The sequence below is a fragment of the Hyla sarda genome, chromosome 6 (assembly GCF_029499605.1).
Source record: "Hyla sarda isolate aHylSar1 chromosome 6, aHylSar1.hap1, whole genome shotgun sequence".
Classification (NCBI taxonomy): Eukaryota; Metazoa; Chordata; class Amphibia; order Anura; family Hylidae; genus Hyla; species Hyla sarda.
The window spans coordinates 62,676,903-62,696,832 of NC_079194.1; the positions used below are offsets into that span (position 1 = coordinate 62,676,903).

The 19,930-nt window shown below is 43.2% G+C and overlaps 1 protein-coding gene across 4 annotated transcripts in view; it reads left to right on the plus strand.

Moving 5' to 3' along the window:
- KCNJ4 (potassium inwardly rectifying channel subfamily J member 4) overlaps positions 1–19,930 on the plus strand; it is a 209,943-nt gene that overhangs the window by 56,578 nt on the left and 133,435 nt on the right. For 2 of the 4 annotated variants that reach the window (XM_056523928.1, XM_056523929.1), the window contains exon 1: positions 7,288–7,557. The exons of 1 other annotated variant lie outside the window; for it this stretch is intronic. The gene's annotated coding sequence lies outside the window, so the exon portion shown is untranslated. Of the gene's footprint in view, positions 1–7,286; positions 7,558–19,930 lie in introns of those variants that run through there. One more of the 4 variants, XM_056523934.1, reaches the window with a different exon arrangement.

Genomic DNA, 19,930 nt, shown 5'->3' on the forward strand with positions numbered 1-19,930 from the left:
GATTACATGAGGATGAGGTTTGTTACAGTGTGTCACCCCAGTAGTAAGGAGATTACATGAGGAGGAGATTTGTTACAGTGTGTCACCCCAGTAATAAGGAGATTACATGAGGAGGTTTGTTACAGTGTGTCACCCCAGTAGCAAGGAGATTACATGGGGAGAAGGCTTGTTACAGTGTGTCACCCCAGTAGTAAGGCGATTACACGAGGAGGAGGTTTGTTACAGTGTGTCACCCCAGTAGTAAGGAGATTACACGAGGAGGAGGTTTGTTACAGTGTGTCACCCCAGTAGTAAGGAGATTACACGAGGAGGAGGTTTGTTACAGTGTGTCACCCCAGTAGTAAGAAGATTACATGGGGAGAAGGCTTGTTACAGTGTGTCACCCCAGTAGTAAGGAGATTACACGAGGAGGAGGTTTGTTACAGTGTGTCACCCCAGTAGTAAGGAGATTACACGAGGAGGAGGTTTGTTACAGTGTGTCACCCCAGTAGTAAGGAGATTACACGAGGAGGAGGTTTGTTACAGTGTGTCACCCCAGTAGTAAGGAGATTACACGAGGAGGAGGTTTGTTACAGTGTGTCACCCCAGTAGTAAGGAGATTACATGGGGAGAAGGCTTGTTACAGTGTGTCACCCCAGTAGTAAGGAGATTACACGAGGAGGAGGTTTGTTACAGTGTGTCACCCCAGTAGTAAGGAGATTACACGAGGAGGAGGTTTGTTACAGTGTGTCACCCCAGTAATAAGGAGATTACATGAGGAAGTTTGTTACAGTGTGTCACCCCAGTAGTAAGGAGATTACATGGGGAGGAGGCTTGTTACAGTGTGCCACCCCAGTAGTAAGGAGATTACATGGGGAGGAGGTTTGTTACAGTGTGTCACCCCAGTAGTAAGGAGATTACATGGGGAGGAGGCTTGTTACAGTGTGTCACCCCAGTAGTAAGGAGATTACATAAGTAGGAGGTTTGTTACAGTGTGCCACCCCAGTAATAAGGAGATTACATGGGGAGGAGGTTTGTTACAGTGTGTCACCCCAGTAGTAAGGAGATTACATGGGGAGGAGGTTTGTTACAGTGTGTCACCCCAGTAGTAAGGAGATTACATGGGGAGGAGGCTTGTTACAGTGTGTCACCCCAGTAGTAAGGAGATTACATAAGTAGGAGGTTTGTTACAGTGTGCCACCCCAGTAATGAGGAGATTACATGGGGAGGAGGTTTGTTACAGTGTGTCACCCCAGTAGTAAGGAGATTACATGGGGAGGAGGTTTGTTACAGTGTGTCACCCCAGTAGTAAGGAGATTACATGAGGATGAGGTTTGTTACAGTGTGTCACCCCAGTAGTAAGGAGATTACATGAGGAGGAGATTTGTTACAGTGTGTCACCCCAGTAATAAGGAGATTACATGAGGAGGTTTGTTACAGTGTGTCACCCCAGTAGCAAGGAGATTACATGGGGAGAAGGCTTGTTACAGTGTGTCACCCCAGTAGTAAGGCGATTACACGAGGAGGAGGTTTGTTACAGTGTGTCACCCCAGTAGTAAGGAGATTACACGAGGAGGAGGTTTGTTACAGTGTGTCACCCCAGTAGTAAGGAGATTACACGAGGAGGAGGTTTGTTACAGTGTGTCTCCTCAGTAGTAAGGAGATTGTATGAGGAGGAGGTTTGTTACAGTGTGTCTCCTCATTTGTAAGATGGGGGAGTCAAGGGGCATCAAAATTAGCTTTTGCCTATGGTGGCAAAAACCCTTGCACCAGCCCTGTCTAGAGCAGCTGATTGGACAATAATCCAGTATTATATTTTTTCTATGCCAACACCAATTCAGGCCTCCGCTGCCATATCTAAAGTCAAAATAGAATCGCTCATTCAGATGAAGGCATGTAAGGATATTTCTGATGTATCCTGAGGGCAACATGAGCTTCTGAAGGACTGTGTGTTAGTTGTAGTTCAACATTACCCATTACATGATACCACACTCAGTTCTGCCGGCCTCAGAATAATTCCATGACCAATTCATTATTGTCTCCCCAAAAGCAAGCCTTCAGGCGTGAATCATTAGCTGTCCCCTGAAATAACAGCGCTACATAAGGAAATCCTAACAGTGTATGTAATGAACCTTATATGCTGGTATGGCCCTAATATGAACATAAGAAACCTCATTCTAGGTGATAGATTCTACTATCTTATAAAGACATTTGGAGCTACAAGTGCATTACAAAGTTTGTTATTTTTTTATTTATTTTTTGCAAAATAGGAACAGGAAAAAATTAAATCTAGGCTGAGGGAACTGTTAAAAATGCCCTTCAGTCTGGGATAACCATAAAATATAAAAGAGCCTGGCACTCCTTACTGAACTTGCTGATGCCACCAGAGTCACCTACTGGAGGTGCTGAGATGACATCCCTGTACACTGTGCACGAGCCGCTGCAGCCATTACTGGATTCAGGGGTCCTGTATGTAATGAATGGGATTTCTTAGATCAAGGATTGGCTGCACATGCACAATGTACAGGGACATCATCACAGCACTTCCAGCACCGTACACTAGCAGCAGAATTGTTGGAATAGCTAAGAAATCAGACTTTTAAAATGTCTTTATACTAATCCTTAAGGAACTTTTGATAAGAATCAGAAAATCTTGTTGTGTGAGCATCAGGTGCATCCACTTCTAGATAGGGACTTCTGCATAGTCATCAAGGTCCAGGATTCTGCAGTGGAGAGGATGGTCTTCAGTTCCTGTACCAATTGTTTTCGTCCAGGTGGCCCTTTATAGGGGGGTACTGTAATAGTCGCACCTGGGCAGGCTTTGCATGTTTCGCTCTGGTCAGTTAGGAGTTACAGGCTGGGCCAATCAGCAGCTGAGGTGGGGTATTTGATTTCACCTAAGCCTTCTGGCTCTTGCTCTTGATTTTTAGCTTTCCTTCATTTTAGTCCTGTCTTTTTCAGTTCTTACTTGTTAGTTTATTTTTGCCATGGCTTTGGAGTTCTGACCTGTTTATCTAGTTTTTAGCCTTGTCCTGACTGTCTTGTGATCTGTTTGTACTCATGGTCGGTTTTTATTCTGTCTAGTTTGTTTTTGTTACCTAAACCTGCATCCTAACCTGCATTCTGACCTGTTTGTGTTTTGTACTACACCACGGTATAGGTCCTGCTCCATTGCATTTTGCTTTGCCTGTAGCCTGGTATGTTCTTTATTCTGTTTTGTTTTTACCTTAACCTGTATCCTGACTTGTATTCTGATCTGTTTGTGTTTTGTACCCCACCATGGTATAGGTCCTCAATCTAATCCATTGTTTTTTGCATTGTCCCTATACTTGGTATGTTTCTGTGTTTAGTCTTATGTTATCATGTACCTGTGTATCCTGATCTATATAGTGTCCTGACTTAAAGGGGTACTCCGCATCTCAGCGTTTGGAAGAAACTGTTCCGAACGCTGGAGCTGGCGCTGAGAGCTCGTGACATCATAGCCCTGCCCCCTCATGATGTCACGTCTCGCCACCTCAATGCAAGTCTATAGGAGGGAGCGTGACAGCCTCCATAGACTTGCGTTGAGGGGGCGGGCGTGACATCATGAGGGAGCAGGGCTATGATGTCACGAGTTCCCGGCGCCGGCTCCAGCGTTTGGAACAGTTTGTTCCAAACGTTGAGTAGCGGAGTACCCCTTTAAGCTCTCAGCGTATCACGGGCCACAGAAATGTCCCGCTACGGCCGGTTATACGCTGAGAGCAGTGTGACTCACCGACCCACAGGAAGCGGAAGAAGACAGGGACCGGAGAACGGGACACAGATATCGGAGCAACGGGGGAACATAGGAAGGTGAGTAAAAGTTTGTTTTGTTTTGTAGCCCAGGCACAGAGGATTAATAATAAAAAGCACCATAGTACTCTGTTAAAGGGCATAGTGCATTAAAGGGAACCAAGCACTAGATTTTACCATATATAACATGTGGCAACGCCCTATATTTGGTAAAATGTTTATCATTACCATCCCCGGGGGATGTTAAAGTCTCCCGAGCCACCCTGTAATTAGTCCCTTGGGCGAGGAGCTATACTTACCAGGTCCCGTCTTTTTAACTGTAGTGACGCCCCCTCTGCTTGATTGACAGCCTGCATCCCCGCTCTGCTCCTTCTGCTTAGGCAGCAGAGTGGTGACTCGGCCGTCATTTAAGCCGAAAGGGTGTCACTATGGCCGGAGCGACGGGACCTGGTAAGTATAGCTCCCTGCACAGGGGACTACTTACGGGGAGACTATATAAATTCATATCCTCACCATTTCTGGGGGCAAAAACGTCCCCTGGGGAAAGTGAGAATAAAAATGTTACCATATAGAATGCGTTGCCAAGCATTATACTGTATATGGTAAAATCTAGTGCTTGGTTCCCTTTAAAGTCACCAAAGCTTTGCTGACTCACTTACTGCAGAATTAATAACTGCAAAATCATTGCAAATACTGCGCCCTGTCAGGCACCTCATTGCATGGGTTTCCATGCCTAAGCAGTTGCATGCAAGCCTTACATTACGAAGCACAATAACAAGTGTCAGATGGAATGGTGTAAAGCTACCGCCACTAGGTTTTGAGCAGGAGAAAAGTGTTCTGTGGTGTAATGGATCACGCTTCTCTATCTGTCAGGAAGAGGTATTAACAGTAGAGGGACGTGTTCATGGGTGTATAGGGAGAGGTATTAGCAGTAGAAAGAGGAAAGTGCTGATGGGAGTATAAGGAGAGATATAAGCAGTAGAAAGAGGAAAGTGGTGATGGGTGTATAGGGAGAGGTATAAGCATTAGAGGGAAGTGCTCATGGGTGTATAAGGAGAGATTTTAGCAGTAGATAAAGAAAAAGTGTGCATGGGTGTATAGGGAGAGGTATTAGCAGTAGAAGGAAGTGTTCATGGGTGTATAGGAAAGATGCCGGCATACTGACGGGCGCCATATCCAGCTAGACGCCGCAATGCTTTACTGACTATGTCCTCATTAACCTGGTGCATATTGTTTCCAAGTCAGTCTTGTCACTTGGCACCAGTCCTTGTCTAATGAACAGTTAACCTTAATGTTCCTTGAGAAACCCCGACATCATGGGGGGAAACGCGTCGGAACAAATGGCATGAAACTGTAATGTTTTTAATTCATTTCTTTCTCACGAGGTGTTATTATTGGTAATCTGACTAAGCCCGGTAAGTGGGGTTCACTAAACTTGGACACATGCACTTGTAGGGACACTGGTCCATGTTAAGCACTTAATGAAAGAAGTGGAATTGTCATGTGGTCTGGTCACTATTTGTACAGTAATTAGTAGCAATTATTGTATTCTCTAGTCACAGGTAGTGACATAGTGGAGATATACAAAGGTATTAGTAAGAAGTATCATTCCACTCTCCTGAGTATATCTTATTTAGTCAGATGGTGTTTTTTGTGATTGAGGGATCTCGATTTTTTCAGTAGGTGCTGAAATCGGTGATGACCTACTACTCAGTGTTCCCCTATTATGCATGATATTCTTATGTGATCTTTGCCCCGATGTTTATTTCCATCAGCATACAAAATGAGTGCCGCCTCAGGTTTTCCCAGATTGCAGTGCGGCCCGAGACATTACATTGTTCAAAGGGAGTTTGTCAGCTTCAATGAGGGGAGCGACCGCAGGGTGCTTGGGGATCATTCTCTATAGGGCTGCAGTTGTACTGCAATGGGTAGGGTGGCGAATGTGTGGGAGGGAGAAAAGTGACCTCACACTTACAAACAAGGGATCCTGGGACTTGTAGTTGGAGGGAGGGAACTCCGACAGGAAAAAGCCAGTTCACAAAAACAAATTGGTAGGATTATGGGGGATTTGCAACAAAACCATTTAGCACAAGACAAGCACAGATCCTTCCTAAGCATGTCTATTACTGTCTGGCAGGCAAGTACTAAAATCGCCATTTGGTGGATAACCCCTTTAAATGATTACGGCTTAGATGAACAACCCTGTGCGATGCTTGTATACACAAGATAAGACAAACATGTGGACAAATGCAATAATGATGAATTAAGTACCCCCCCTCCCCCCAAAAAAAAAAAAATAATAATAATAATAATTTGGACTCATAATGTCTGGTTACCCACTACACCTGAGAAATCCTCTTCAAAGTTCTAATTTGCATATGCACCAAAGGCTCTCCAGGAATGTTGGGAGTTGTAGTTTTGCCACAGCTGGAGGCATCCTGGTTGGGAAACCCCGGTGTATACCCTTTATTGAATATGTTGGTGAATAAAATGCAACAGAAAATATAAATGCATAAAATGACTATTGGTCTACACCAGTGTGCCTCCAGCTGTTGTGAAACTACAACTCCCAGCATGCCCGGACAGCCGAAGGCTGTCCGGGCATCCTGGGAGTTGTAGGTTTGCAACAGCTGGAGTCACCCTGGTGTATACCCTTTATTGAATATGTTGGTGAATAAAATGCAACAGAAAATATGTGCATAAAATTACTATTGGTCTACACCAGTGTGCCTCCAGCTGTTGCGAAACTACAACTCCCAGGATGCCCGGACAGCCTTTGGCTGTCCGGGCATCCTGGGAGTTGTAGTTTTGCAACAACTGGAGGCACTCTGGTGTATACTCTTTATTGAATATGTTGGTGAATAAAATGCAGAATAAAATGCAGCAATGTAGTTTTGCAACAGCTGGAGGCACGCTGGTTGGGAAACACTGGTCTACATGTATAATAGTAAATCCCAAACTATAAAATAAACTATTTATTTAAAGGTAGAAAACAAAAAATGTCTCTGAATGCCTGATCCTCCTGGTAATGTTCACACAGTTCATCAGTGATGTCAGGTCCAGAGAGGGGGCACCAAGTCCTGAGGCTTCAATGTAAATCCAGGCTGTGATCACATGGAGAGAAGAGATCATCCAGCCCAGTGCTGTCAGATTCCTGTGCACAACCACCAACTACTGCTCAGAGAGGAAGGAGAGGGGGTAGAGACACAAGGAGGAGGCATCAGAGACAGCAAAGAGATACAGGCACAACTGATGGAGAACTAAGTAGCAGAGCAAGATTTAAAGGGCTCAGACAGGGACTAAGTGCAAAGTAGCAGGAGGGTGCATAGCTGGGGGGTGCATAGCTGGGGGGTACATAGCTTGGGGGTGCATAGCTGGGGGGTACATAGCTTGGGGGTGCATAGCTGGGGGGTACATAGCTGGGGGGTGCATAGCTGGGGGGTACATAGCTTGGGGGTGCATAGCTGGGGGGTACATAGCTTGGGGGTGCATAGCTGGGGGGTACATAGCTGGGGGGTACATAGCTGGAGGGTGCATAGCTGGGGGGTACATAGTGGAAGCGGTTACTGGGGATTTAGTAAGTACAAGTATAAGGAAAGGATGGGGTCAGATGGACAGGAGCACAGACAACAAGTGAACTAAGGAAACTAAAGATATAAGGAAACTGTAACACAGGGAGGGATGAGACACCTGGATACACTAAAGAACTAAGTTTCCAGGGAAGAAAGTGTCAGGATAAAACCTGAAGAAGAACCTGCAGAAACGTGCGCATCACCTGGGCTCCTCTCCAGCATACACCCAGCCAAGGTAACTCCATTCTCTGTATTTCTTTATGGCTACATTGTAGAGCTCATAGATATATTCCATTCTCTGCTCAGTGGTTGTCAGCTGCCTGTCAGATACATATGGTGTGTGGAGCTTCACTCCCCTCTGAACTCTTACAGAGGTACTGACAGGTGCCCCTGCTGTGATGGAAGGACTTGGGGGGGAATGACTGCAACTTATATTCCACGTTATAGGAGGATAGCTGGATACTGTTCACACCTCTGGGGAGAAATTGAGGAATAGATGTGAATAGATCTGAAATACTAAAACATTGGACATGAGACACAAGGGGAGAGAATAGTGTAATAGAAGAATTATTTGTTAACATCCTTAAAGTATCTATTTATCTATCTATCCTATATCTATCTATCTATCTATTTATCTATCTATCTATCTATCTATCTATCCTATATCTATCTTATCCTATATCTATCTATCCTATATCTATCTATCTATTTATCTATCTATCTATCTATCTATCTATCTATCCTATATCTATTTTATCCTATATCTATCTATCTATCTATCTATCTATCTATCCTATATCTATCTATTTATCTATCTATCCTATATCTATTTTATCCTATATCTATCTATTCTATATCTATCTATCTATCTATCTATCCTATATCTATCTATCTATCTATCTATCTTTCTATCTATCCTATATCTATTTTATCCTATATCTATCTATCCTATATCTACCTATCTCATATCTCTCTATCTATCTCATATCTATCTATCATCTATATCATATCTAGAGATGAGCGAACTTACAGTAAATTCGATTCGTCTCGAACTTCTCGGCTTGGCAGTTGATGACTTATCCTGCATAAATTAGTTCAGCTTTCAGGTGCTCCGGTGGGCTGGAAAAGGTGGATACAGTCCTAGGAAAGAGTCTCCAGCCACCGGAGCACCTGAAAGCTGAACTAATTTATGCAGGATAAGTCATCAACTGCCGAGCCGAGAAGTTTGTGATGAATCAAATTTACTGTAAGTTCGCTCATCTCTAATCATATCTATCTATCTCATATCTATCAATCTATCTAATATCTATCTATCTATCTATCATATCTATCCATTTATCCATCTGTTCATCTATAAATACCCTGTTGCATGCTTGAGTGCATATTATGACAAGACACATGTCCAGATATCTGCGGAAAGATCCACAGACACAGTGATAATGCGGTGATGACTGGAGGGTAGTGATTATATCATCATGGATATCTTTACACAATGCAGATGTGTTTAATGTAGCAAAGTTGTAAATTGTTTCCCTCCTAATAAGAGAACAATCATCAGGTTCTGGTGTGATGTGTGATGTGTGATGTGTGAGGTGCGGGTGTCATTGTTTGTAACTTCTGCAGCCTGTATGACATGGTGGAAGACCTTATTACATATGGTGTAAATGAGAGAAGATAGAGGGAATAGAATGAGGAGAGAAGGGTTATGTACAAGAGCTGACTGCACAATGGATCTGGTTCTTTTCTGCATAAAAACAAACAAAAAACAACTATATCTATATATTGGCAGGAAAGTAAGACAGCTCCGGGGGTTGACCTCTGTGCAAGTGGTTACCCAGACTGCCAACCCAGGATTAAAGTACCCCAACTCCGGAAATCACAGCACCCGTCAGCTCTTGGATCATAGAGAAAACGGGAAATTTTTATTGTCCCCAAATAAAGTGCAATGTTTCGGCACCAGTAGCCTTTATCAAGCTTGATCCAAGACTTGACTGGTGCTGTGATTTCCGGAGTTGGTATATATATATATATATATATATATATATATATATATATATATATGGTACCGTTTTTCTGTACTATTTTCATTTAGCAATACTGTAAACTTGTTAGAAAAGTCATATCCCAGCAGCACATGTGGCTTTATTCCACACCAGAATGCCGTGCCCATGTTTCACCCATCTCAGCCATGTGAGATGACCAAAACGTGGCCACGCCATTCTGGTGTGGAATTAAGCTGCACATTTAACCGCTATCTGTATGTGCAGCTGTGATATTTCAAGTGGAGATTACAGAGTCTGTTGGACCAAGCCTTTCCATAGCTGGCACCCTATCTGCACTTTTTTGTTTGTGCTGCTCCTCTTTGTTTTTAGACTGATATGAGATAGATAGATATGAGATAGATAGATAGATATGAGATACATAGATAGATAGATATGAGATAGATAGATAGATAGATATGAGATACATAGATAGATATGAGATAGATAGATAGATATGAGTTGGATAGATAGATAGATATGAGATAGATAGATAGATAGATAGATATGAGATAGATAGATAGATATGAGAGAGATAGATAGATAGATAGATATGAGATAGATAGATATGAGATAGATAGATATGAGAGAGATAGATAGATAGATAGATAGGAGATAGATAAATAGATAGATATGAGATACATAGATAGATAGATATGAGATAGATAGATATGAGATAGATAGATAGATAGATATGAGATAGATAGATAATATATATATATATATATATATATATATATATATATATATATGATAGATAGATTTGACATCTCAATTTTACTAATGAAGATATGTCATATATCAGTTTTTTGTGCTCCTATATCTTACTAATTCTGAGTTGGGATAATTCTAGTCTTAGCTGCCGTTCCGTGTAAAACCATAGACATCTCCCGGTCTCCCTCAGCACTGCTACATCTCTATACATTTTGAGTTTTAGTTTTTATTTTGATCATCTCTTATTCTCATTCGTACATGAAATGGTTCAACGTGTAAATGTAATCCATATGTTTTTATATTTAATTATTATCTGTTTCTTTCTCTGTGGCTATGTTTCCATGACTTATTTTTCAGTTGGAAAAATGTGCTGCAGAATACATTCTGCAGAGCATTTCCCTCTCTATCGCCGTGGATTGTACTGTGGTAAATCTGCATTCTATCTATCTATCTATCTATCTATCATATTTTCTACATAGATCACTTTTTTACTATCTACAATTTGGATTTCAAATCCACAATGTAAAGATGAACAGTGTTTATTCCCATTAGAAATGATGGGATACATATTTCACATGGTGTTCATGAATATTCAAATTTGTAAAAAATATATGAACATATTCCAATGATCATAAAGCAAATAAAAATACATATGTAGACCTAGGAACTTCATCTGCCATTCACATATATCACAAAATACTTCAGAACAGTCTCGGTGAACATGAGAAGTTACTGAAGAGTGAAAATCATAACACAGTCAGATACCTTGGTTAGATTTGTAGTTCTAATAAACTCCAGGTCACACACTTGGTCAAGCAGCCATATTTGAAAAGCTTTTCTTGGATATTTCCATAGAAACACAGTATTTGACGTCTGTAAGAGCCACTTAACTCCCACTTTCTTATCTACTATAAAGCCCCACACCCTGTTTGATCTCTGACCCTGTATTAGATTCTGTATATTTTTAGATCTATCAATCAGATGAGATTTTCTTTGTATTTCCACCTCCTCTTGTGAGAATTTCTTGTTTTCTGCATCTTATGTTTAGTTCATGATTTGACCATCATTTATATCTCTGCAATGATTAGAATATTTTCTAGAGCTCTTACTGGCAGGTTTGTATTTGGGGTTCATACTGCCCTATACACTTGCTGACACACTCATTAAGACCCTTTTAGACGAAGTCCAGATATGAAGCCCGGTTTTAAGTGATCAGGACTGTGTCGGATTCAAGGACCATGTTGGTGACTGACTGATTTTTTTCTCTAATAAAATGGCCAACAAAGAGTGGGGGTGGAGGGTTTATTTGAATAATTAAAAAGCCAAACACTCACCACCACATTATTACCCAAGTACCTACCATCATAGGGGTACTGGGAATAGCCTGGATCCATCAGGACCAGAGCATCTAAAAAAAGGTTCTTCACGTCTGCAGCACTAGCAGGCTGATATTATTGGGGGGGGAGGGGACCACATTTAAAAATAATTTTAAAAATGTTAATTAAAAAAAGAGCAAAAAAAAAAACCAAACAACAACGACACTTGGAGTCCCTCCTCTATTTCAAATCTAGCCTGGTGCAACCTTGGTGCACTCTGCTTGGGGTACCATTTTATGATGCTTCATGCCTGATAATACTGGAGTACTGGGAAAATAATGTGGACGTTAGGTAACTGTTTTAAAGGCTAACACTAAGCCACAGCTTCACTATTAAGCCTGAATTTAAAAAACAAAACCCTGACATGAGTAAAAAATAAATAAAAACACCCCCCCCCCCCATAGGCTAATTTATTGGAAAAAAAAAAGCAATCCGCCAGTCATCAGCATAGTCCTAGACTAGAGGAGGTCCCCATAGAGGAGCACAACAACCATCATTTTGACAGGTGTTCTGCTCCTTTACAGTAAGCAGCTATTTATATAGATTGCTTATTACTCTCTGGCACCCAAGAAGTTAAGTGTCGATGCTGAGCATTGTCTCTGAACATATTTCTCGCTGGATCAGAGCGATTTGGAACAAATAAAAATTAATCTGTTTTGTTCTGAATCGAATTGCTCACCATTACTTACTACAGTAATGGCTCTATCCGTCCAAATCTATGGTAATAATTAAAGTATGCCATAACTGAAAAGATATTTGGTCAAGTTAAAAGATATTACCATGAAGACAATCCCTATCGTTATGCATTATTCGGCCATATAGATGTCAGAGTAGGGGTGCATTGCTCAAAGCCCCTCCAGATCAGCCAGAATGGAATAAGGAATTGCCTGGCTCAGCAAATCAGTTGTTGGCAGAGTTGTCAGTACAGGGGCCCAGAGTGATTGCCTCATGACCCAGAGACCAAATTTTAACTAGTTTTGATTTTTGGTAGTTTTATATTTTGTCCATACAAATAAACACCCCTGGGCACATACAGATCCCATTCCATTTTTATGTATTCCATATTGAAGAAGTTTTCTGAGCTACTATGATTGATGGCCTTTCCTCAGGACAGGCTAGGATAGGAGTCCACTTCCAGGTACAGAGTTCCCATGCAAGAGGGAGATGTAGCGTTACAACACGTTCCTCCCTATGTTTTGTGGTCCAACCCCCGAAACGTAGCTAGAGGCATGTTGCGATGCTCCTAATGGGATCGGCCTCAGGTGTGTACAAGTTATTTGGGTTACTCCTGTCACCCTGAGAAGTTTAAAATGTTAACATATTTTTCCTGATAACCCATTTAAAGCTTTAAATACTTGGTATTATGGAAATTCACTTTAAAACATTAAGAAGAAAAGGATTAGGAAAGAAAAGTTCCTATAAGTTACTGCGCTGGTTTGTGTGATCTTCACTTCTCGGCAGACAGCAAAGTAAGCTGTGGGCATGACTTATAGATAACATGGTGTATTTCAACATTTACCACAGTGCACAATATAATGTTGTTCTAAGGTGAGCGAAACTGTACAAGCAACTGGACCTTTAGGAATGGAATGGAAAACATTTTTAAAATCTTTTAAAAAAATGTATTATCATTACTAATTAAAAAGTAAAATTCTAAAATTCCTTTTTCATCTGTTCTGTTGGTAAAGCGCCTCCTTTGCTTTAGAAATTGGAAGTGTTCTCACCAAGGGCTGGTGCAAGGATTTTTGCCACCCTAGGCGAAAGCTAATTTTGCCACGCCTTGACTCTGCCCTTTGACACTCCACACCTTACTACTGGGGTGACACACTGTAACAAACCTCCTCCTCATGCGGCGGATGTATGGAGGTGCACACGATGTCAGGATGCTGGATAGACCTTATCTGCCTGTCTGGCCTCGGAGGTGGCACTGCGCTGCAGGCTGAAGAATGCAGATTATTATGGTATCAGGAGGGGGTGTGGTGCGACGGTGGTGCTGGCTGGGCGGGTGCTTTGGATGAGCGGCAGGTGCTTTGGATGGTGGCTGCCAATCTTTTTGCAGCGGGCAGAACGGCGCCCCCATAAAGAGGGTGGTGTAGGCGGCTGCCTATTTTGCCTAAATTGACATCTTTATAAAAGACATCCATGATATACAGGCACAAGTGAGTAAAAATTCACATACTCTACTTATATACAACAAATAGTTGTCGTGCTCTATGCGTAGGCTATTCTGATGCTGATCATCATAAAAATACAAAATGAATGTTTACAGAAAATGTTAAAGCTCATGGCAATAGGCTTCCTTAATGATCAAAAGGATTGCAGTACATCAATATGGTTTTAAACTATATACCATAAGTAAAATTGTAAGAAGTAGACAATATAAGTGGCAAAGAATTAGCACCGTTGTGCCATTTTAGCTGATACGGTTGGATGACGTATTATTTACTTGTTTATACCAGTGTTGCTTGAGTGTACGGAATACCTATTCATATCCAGGACATCACAACATTTTAAAAAATCCTGCAATTCTAAACCAAAGATTGTTGTCACCTTCAAGGGGCATTTAAAAGTGAACTTGTCATAATGACATTTCAGAAGTTTTGATTGGTGGGGGCCAAACACTGCAACCCCAACCAATTGCTAAAACAAGGGTTGCACCTACTCGTTTCTACTTGGCATTGTTTCTGCTCGGCACTGCTCTGGATAGGCAGCGCCAAATGGTGCCAAGCTGAAACAAGCAGGTAACCCAAAAGAACAGTCTTCATTTTTAAAAACCCTTTTAGATGCTGCTGGCAATGGCAACCATGGCATCTAAGTTGTTAAGGTGAAACACAACACGCAATGGTTATTTGAGTGTGTTGTGGTGTATTCATATACATTCAGAGATATGGAAAGTTAGACCTCAGCAGAATCCTTTCACAAGAATCTATACAATGTGCACTAGGAGTGCATTATCTATATATAGCAGTACTTCAGTGAAGGCAACAGAGGTCAGGATGAGGGGATCTCATGGTCACAGTACTACACCATTCACTATAAATTGGCCTATTGATTTCCTATATGTAGCTAGTGGTAAACAGTGCTGCTATACGTGTTACAGTCTATTAGCCACAGCCAGAAACATTTCTTAAGAGACACAATCTTACATTTATTCATCTATTTCCCTTCTTCCACATATCCCCATTAATCTCATGTTATATGTCAGAGAGATTAAAGGAAATGGAAAGCATAAAACATAATGAATACCTGGAATTTGCCCACAACAAAGTATAACTAAGAAATTAGTGAAAAAAAAAAAAACTTTCAGGGGAAGAAGAGCTCTTAAACCCCATACTACTGCATAAGTTTTCTTTAAAGGAAATCTGTCATCAGAATCACCTGTTACACAGGCTTGTAGTGTGGGTGATCCTGATTAAAACGCTCCTTACCTGGTTAAAAATGGTTCAGCGCTTCTTCAGATATCTATATTTTTAGTTTTCTGTTATTCCCTGGCTTGGGACTCAGTGGGAGGTGTTATCATCTGGGACTCGGCCACACGTCATTCTAGCTGGGCGGAGCTGCCGCCCGGCTCATGAATATTCATGAACTTATCCTCCTGGTCTAATTCTTCTTTCTCGGTCTGTTTGTGAATAAATACACCCTCCGTCCCTCCCTTCCTCCCACCCCCGGCTTTTCACTCATGCAGCCCGTCTTCTTACTTGTATAGGGCCGCAGCTTGAGTGAAGCCGGGGGGGAGAACGCCGCTTCCGGGTGTACGGAACGCGGCACATGCGCGGCCCTCCACACCAAAGAAGAAGAATTAGACCAGAAGGATAAGTTCATGAATATTCATGAGCCGGGCGGCAGCTCCGCCCAGCTAGAATGACGTGTGGCCGAGTCCCAGATGATAACACCTCCCACTGAGTCCCAAGCCAGGGAATAACACAAAACTAAAAATATAGATATCTTAAGAAGCGCTGAACCATTTTTAACCAGTCCTGCACTACAAGCCTGTGTAACAGGTTTAGTGTGGGTGATTCTGATGACAGATTTCCTTTAAAGGATTTCTCCATCTTATTAAAGGGGTACTCCACCCTAGACATCTTATCCCCTATCCAAAGGTTAGGGGATAAGATGTCTGGTCACGTGGGTCCCACCACTGGGGACTCCCACAATCTTGGCTGCGGCACCCCAGACATTCATTGCACGGAGCGAACTTCGCTCTGTGCCAGATAACTGGTGAGGCAGGGCAGAGGTTCGTGACGTCGGGGTCACGCCCTGCTTGTGACATCACGGCCATGCCCCCTCAGTGCAATTCTATGGGAGGGAGCATGACAGCCATCACGCCCCCTCCCATAGACTTGCATTGAGGGGGCGTGGCCATGAGATCACGAGCAGGCGTGACAGTGATATCACGAGCCTCCAGCGCTCCACACAATGCTCTAATCAAACGCTGGGTGCAGCAGGGAGATCTAGGGGGTCCGCAGCGGCAGGACCCCTGCGATCAGACATCTTATGCCCTATACTTTGGATTGGGGACAAGATGTCTAGGGGCAGAGTACCCCTTTAGGTGGCTGTATATCACTAGATATACTCTTGCTATAATCAGTGGGGGTCTGATCTCTGGGACCCCTCAGGGAAAGCAATTTGGTGCAGTGCTATATCCCCTTCTGAAGTTTACCTGTACAACAGTGCTGCTGACCACAAAACTATGCAAGGAACTGCAGCTATGATGGCTCCTGGTTGTCATGATTACCCATTGTCATCCCACAATCTCTATGTTGGGCACTAATGAGCTGACAGAGGGAGCCTTCTCTTGCTGTCTGGTGCCCATACACCTTAGACTTAAGTGGGCCAAATCCGCAGACAGTTATTAAGACTGTATGGCCACCTTAAAGGGTTACTGTAGTTAGAAACAACTTTTTCCATTTAATACTTCCTTTAAAACTAAGCATTTCCTAATATACTTCATTAAAACATTTTATTGCTGAAGATGTGAAATAAATGTTTAAAAACATGGCCACTAGGGATCTCTGTCTCTTTAATTTTGAAAATGAGTAGGAAGGGAAGGGAGTAGGAGTGGGAGTGTGGTTTTCTCTCTCCTCTTCTCACTCAGTACAGTGTATCTGTGAAGCTTTCATCTGTGTGAGGAGAACACCTGTGCGATCAGACAAGATGCAGACAGTCTGCAGCCTCTTCAGGAGAAGTATTCACATGCACAGTGACAAGTTATGCAAGGTGCAAAACTATTATTTATATGCAAAATGGTTTCTCTTTGGTCATTTTATGAACTTATTTCTTGTGTGTTTGCACCATATAGGTTCACATGGCTGCTTTAGGGTTATAAAAAGCACACAATATGGTTACAGAGCTGTGAAAATGCAGGTTTTTCTTCTGTCCTTGCACCATATAGTTTTACATGGCTGCATTAGAGTTATATAGAGCATGGATTTAGAAAGTGTAATAATGTTTGTGCAAACCTCATGACAGGGAAGGGGGGAGGAGAACACCCCAACCACTGAGAGGAATTCAGAAGACTGATCACAGATATCTATAGATCAAAAGGTATTTTACATATTAACCTCTTAAGGACGCAGGGCGTATGGATACGCCCTGCATCCCGAGTCCTTAAGGACGCAGGGCGTATCCATACGCCCGTGGGAATTCCGGCCCCCACCGCTAGCCGGTTGGGGACCGGAGCCGGATGCCTGCTGAAATCGTTCAGCAGGCATCCCGGCATATCGCCCAGGGGGGTCATTATGCCCCCCCATGTCGGCGATCGCCGCAGATCGCTGGACAATTCAGTCCAGCGATCTGCGGCGATTCCGGGTCAATCGGGTCTCCAGTGACCCTGTGACCCGGAATTACTGGCTGTTCGGGGCCGTCTCTGACGGCCCCGAACAGCCAGAGTCTGCAGGGGTGAGGTGGCACTGGTGCCACCTCACGATCGCCCTGATTCGTCGGCCGGATTACCGGCCGACCAATCAGGGCGCCTGCTGCGGGCGTCACTCCCGCACCCGTTCCGCCCCTCTTCCGGAGGGCGTGAGCGGGTGCGGGAAGACGACCCCGGGTGCTGGGGACCCCGATCCCCGGCGGCCATGTTGGGATCGGGGCCCCAGGAGCGACGGCAGCGGCGAGGGACAGCCTGCGATGGAGCAGCAGCAGGAGGTGAGTTACAGCCTCCTGCTGTTGCTTAGCAACAGCCCCCAGCATGCAAAAAGGGCATGCTGGGAGCTGTAGTTATGCAACAGCAGGAGGCAGACCACCACAACTCCCAGCATTCCCTTATGGGCATGCTGGGACTTATGGTTTTGCAACAGCTGGAGGCACATTTTTTCTATGGAAAAGTGTACCTTCAGCTGTTGTATAACTACAACTCCCAGCTTGCACAAACAGCTAAAGTGCATGCTGGGAGTTGTAGTGGTGCATCTGCTGGTTGCATAACTACAACTCCCAGCATGCCCGTTGGCTGTCGGTGACTGCTGAGAGTTGTAGTTTTGCAACAGCTGAAGGCACACTGGTTGTGAAACTTAGAGTTTTTTTTTTTTACCTAACTCAGTGTTTCACGACCGGTGTGCCTCCAGCAGTTGCAAACTACAACTCCCAGCAGTCACCTTACACCATGCACCGTACATGCTGGGAGTTGTAGCTTTGCAACAGCTGGAGGCACACTGGTTTTGAAACACTGAGTAAGGTCACAAACTCCGTGATACATAACCAGTGTGCCTACAGCTGTTGCAAAACTAAAACTCTCAGCATGTACAGTCTGTCAGCGCATGCTGGGAGTTGTAGTTTTGCAACAGCTGGATGTCCACCCCCAATGTGAATGTACAGGGTACACTCACATGGGCGGAGGCTTACAGTAAGTATCCGGCTTCAAGTTTGAGCTGCAGCAAATTTTCTGCAACAGCTCAAACTGCCAGCGAGAAACTACTGTGAACCCCCGTCCGTGTGACTGTACCCTAAAAACACTACACTACACTAACACAAAAAATAAAATAAAAAGTAAAAAACACTACGTATACACATACCCCTACACAGCCCCCCTCCCCTCCCCAATAAAAATGAAAAACGTCTGGTACGCCATGGTTTCCAAAACGGAGCCTCCAGCTGTTGCAAAACAACAACTCCCAGTATTGTCGGACAGCCGTTGACTGTCCAGGCATGCTGGGAGTTTTGCAACAGCTGGAGGCACCCTGTTAGGGGTATTCTACGCCAGTGATTCCCAATGTCCACCCCTATGCAATCCCTAATTTAGGCCTCAAATGCGCATGGCGCTCACTTTGGAGCCCTGTCGTATTTCAAGGCAACAGTTAAGGGTCACATATGGGGTATCGCCGTACTCGGGAGAAATTGGGCTTCAAATTTTGGGGGGTATTTTCTGCTTTTACCCTTTTTAAAAATGTAAAGTTTTTGGGAAAAGAAGCATTTTAGGTAAAAAAATGTAAATTTTTTTTACATATGCAATAGTCGTGAAACGCCTGTGGGGTATTAAGGTTCACTTAACCCCTTGTTACATTCCCCGAGTGCTCTAGTTTCCAAAATGGTATGCCATGTGGTTTTTTTTTGCGGTCCTGGCACCATAGGGGCTTCCTAAATGCGGCATGCCCCCAGAGCAAAATTTGCTTTCAAAAAGCCAAATGTGACTCCTTCTCTTCTGAGACCTGTAGTACACCAACAGAGCACTTTTCACCCCCATATGGGGTGTTTTCTGAATCGGGAGAAATTGGGCTTCACATTTTGGGGGGTATTTTCTGCTTTAACCCTTTGTATAAATGTAAATTTTTTGGGAAACCAAGCATTTTAGGTAAATTTTTTTATTTTTTTTTACATATGCAAAAGTCGTGAAACACCTGTAGGGTATTAAGGTTCACTTTACCCCTTGTTACGTTCCCTGAGGGGTCTAGTTTCCAAAATGGTATGCCATGTGTTTTTTTTTTTGCTGTCCTGGCACCATAGGGGCTTCCTAAATGCGGCATGCCCCCAGAGCAAAATTTCCTTCAAAAAAGCCAAATGTGACTCCTTCTCTTCTGAGACCTGTAGTGCGCCAGCAGAGCACTTTTCACCCCCATATGGGGTATTTTCTGAATCGGGAGAAATTGGGCTTCAAATTTTGGGGGGTATTTTCTGCTATTACCCTTTTTAAAAATGTAAAACTTTAGGGAAACCAAGCATTTTAGGTAAAAAAATTTTTTTTTTTTTTACATATGCAAAAGTCGTGAATCACCTGTGGGGTATTAAGGTTCACATTACCCCTTGTTACGTTCCCCGAGGGGTCTAGTTTCCAAAATGGTATGCCCTGTGGGGTTTTTTGCAGTTCTGGCACCATAGGGGCTTCCTAAAGGTGACATGCCCCCCCAAAACCATTTGACGCTCCTTCCCTTCTGAGCCCTCTACTGCGCCCGCCGAACACTTTACATAGACATATGGGGTATGTGCTTACTCGAGAGAAATTGGGTTTCAAATACAAGTAAAAATGTTCTCCTTTTTACCCCTTGCA